Raw genomic sequence first — 3101 nt, forward strand, 5'->3', positions numbered from 1 at the left:
CTCTCTCTCTCTCTCTCTCTCTCTCTCTCTCTCTCTCTCTCTCTCTCTCTCACTCACTATATCTTTAAAGCCTGGTTCACACTGCAAGATAATTATGTCGATTTTACCCTTCTGACAATCGTAAGCATGTTCCAATTACGGTGACGGCTCTAAAGATAATCTTATGAGATGGTCCTGCTGTGTGTGGTGTGGCAAGAATGATCAAGGCTTGGAAAGATGTCGGGACCAAATTGGGGGTATTCAACATATTGGACTGTCGTTGATGTTTGTTTTTTTCTCCTTTAAAAATAGTCTACAAATTGTCACCATCGCTTCTTCCGCTGTGTTTATTTTCTCTAAACTCACAAGCAGTTTTGCGAGATTTCCCATCTGATATCTGAATGTTTGTGAAAGAAATATGTGTGTTGTCTTTGCCATGTGGCTGTACACCACCCACTGTAGGACCAAGACTGTTTTATCTATGGTTTTTATTGTCATGTGTGGGGTCTCTCTGGTTTTGAAAATCCAACGACAATTTTAAAATCTTGTCAAGTGAACCAGGCATAASGGAGAGACCAGCTGCCCTGTAGAGAAAACTAATTTCAACCACCTGTATCCATAATCTTGTCCTTTCAGTCACTACCCAAATTTCATGGACATAGGTGAGGGTAGGAACGTAGATCGACAGGTAARCAGAGAGCTTCKCTTTACAGCTCAGCTCCCACTTCAGCACAACACCGATCCGTCTGTCAATCCCACGCTCCTTTCTTCCCTCACTTGTAAAGAAAACCCCAAGATACTTCAACTCCTTCATTGGACGCCATTATTCTTTTTCATTTTTACTTACTTCGGCTAATTTTGTAGGTAGGCAAAATATATGTGGTGATTGGTACAGAATTTGCTTTCAAATCTTGCTTTCAAATTGCACTGAATGAGGACCTTTGAATGGAGCAAGAATGTGGTGATATTGCAGGATCTCATGTACCAAGTTGTAAAATGAGAAATGTTACAAAGACACAGTAGTTTTCTGATACACTTATGTCATCTTTCTGTCAATGCATGCACAATAAAAGAAATGCCACTAAATAGTAWTAAAAATGTACTTCGAGGAAAAAGTTGTGTCTTAAATTGTTGCTGCTGCTTATTRGTATTGTCTTGAGTGCAATGAGTCTGTGACAAACAAGGTATGAATTCCTTTGGATTCATCCATCAGAGGTCTGGATGCTGCACTGAAAACGGACTAATAAGAGCAGGAGCAGGGAAAAGTCATGTGGTCACACTGAAATAACTGCAGGGATCGATCAAAGGCTGCCTTATCTGTCCCCACATACCATTTAGATCATTAAATCCTATTGGAAACCTGCTCACCAAAGACTCTCACACTCACACATGTAAACAGAGTGGCTTCAGAAGCCCACTCTCTCAGCCAAGACAACAGAAAAGCACAGGTAACGAGAGTCGATGTCCATCTGAGTTGGAGAGAAAATCGATCAGTCGGGACTGCACCATGAGGGCTGAGGGATGATCAGATCCTCTGGGTTGGTGAGAGTGAGGAATAATTCACAGGAGGAGAGGGGACAGATCAGCACCACGTGTAGGGTTTATTCTGTTTTATTTTTTTATTTTTTTATTTTTTTGGTCGTGCAGGAAAAAGATGGACTCACCCAGGACTTGAACTTGCTCCGTGCTTTCTGCACATCTACAAGCCTGCAGGCGCTCCGATCACTTGTGGCCGTTTCCTCCGGCTCCAAACGCGCAGCTTCCTCCTCCTCTTCCTCCAGGAGCAGCTGGACTGGAGTCTCTCAATCGCCTTTACCCCTTCCTGTGTGAGATGATTAATTGTCCACGGTCTCAGGGACGAGCTCTCCAGTCCTCCACTCGTGGATCTCCTTTATGTGCAGAGAAGGCAGCTCCGGTTCTCTCTCAGGCAGCTCTCTCCATGCTTTGTGCTGAGGGGGGGAGGCGAGGAGCGAGTGGGTGCTCACACCGGCGGCCGCAGCGGGCAGCTCGGGCTGATGCTGCTCCCGTTGTTTGGCTCGTATGTGTGTGAGTGTGAGGGACGTGGAGCGTGGTGTGTTGGAAAGAGGAGCGAGCTGCTCTTCACTGAGGCTCATCTCTCTCTCTCTCTCTCTCTCTCTCTCTCTCTCTCTCTCTCTCTCTCTCTCCCAGGATGCTCCATGCTGCGTTCAAGCCCATTGGAAGATTCCCATGTCTTAGTGCGCTTTAATTTCCAGTGTAACAATACATCGATCTGCATATCGATTAAATGATTAATGATTCAATTACATCAAGGCAAAAATAAAAACATCAAACCATATCATCATTATGTGTCCATAACACAATCATTGGCATATGTATTGCACCATATCGATCGCAGACTTGGGAATTGAATCGAATTAAAACCGTATCATGACAGACTTTGTGATATTGAGAAACATTTTATCGTCATCTGAACAAATTGATACAATATCACATTGTGATGATTTACCCCCTAGTGAAAATAGGCTATAGTGGTAAAATGTGTAGAAATACTGTACAGTACATGGAGAGTTGTAAAATAACTAAGAACAAATACTTTGTTGATGTACTTATTAGGTAAGTAGAATTTTTTGGGTATCTGTACTTTACTTGAGTAATTATTTTTCAGGCAACGTTTTACTTCTACTCCTTACATTTTCACACAATTATCTGTACTTTTTACTCCTTAAATTTAAAAAAAAGACAAGAAGTAGAAAGTTGTTACTTTTATTTCATTTTTGCTTTTTTTTTCATTCCAGCTTGTTATTGTAAAAAATAAATACTATCCGTATAAATTGTGCCTCCTAGATAGAGTGAATTTAATTGTGGTTGAATGAGAAGTATAAATGTATAAAATTCTTATACCATATTAGTTTGTACACAAACAAATCATGCCACACTCCAGCAGGACATAATCATTAAAATACAAGGATTGTACTTAAGAAGTATTCCTATTTCATGAATTATATTATTGCATTTGGCCGCAGCCCTCAGATAGATTTTCATTTTGGAGAAAAGTTTTGGACACCTTTGACATATGTACTGTATATAAACTGAAACAGCTGGACAAGTGCAGCTTAAATTTAACATAAAATRATTATTTT

General features: G+C 40.8%; 1 protein-coding gene across 1 annotated transcript in view; it reads right to left on the bottom strand.

Moving 5' to 3' along the window:
* Positions 1-2284, bottom strand: part of lingo3a (leucine rich repeat and Ig domain containing 3a) — a 57497-nt gene extending 55213 nt beyond the window's left edge. The window contains exon 1 of the mRNA XM_014004630.1: positions 1644-2284. The gene's annotated coding sequence lies outside the window, so the exon portion shown is untranslated. The remainder of the gene's footprint in view (positions 1-1643) is intronic.
* Positions 2285-3101: the final 817 nt, after the last annotated feature.

The sequence above is a fragment of the Austrofundulus limnaeus genome, unplaced genomic scaffold (assembly GCF_001266775.1).
Source record: "Austrofundulus limnaeus strain Quisiro unplaced genomic scaffold, Austrofundulus_limnaeus-1.0 Scaffold25, whole genome shotgun sequence".
Classification (NCBI taxonomy): domain Eukaryota; kingdom Metazoa; phylum Chordata; class Actinopteri; order Cyprinodontiformes; family Rivulidae; genus Austrofundulus; species Austrofundulus limnaeus.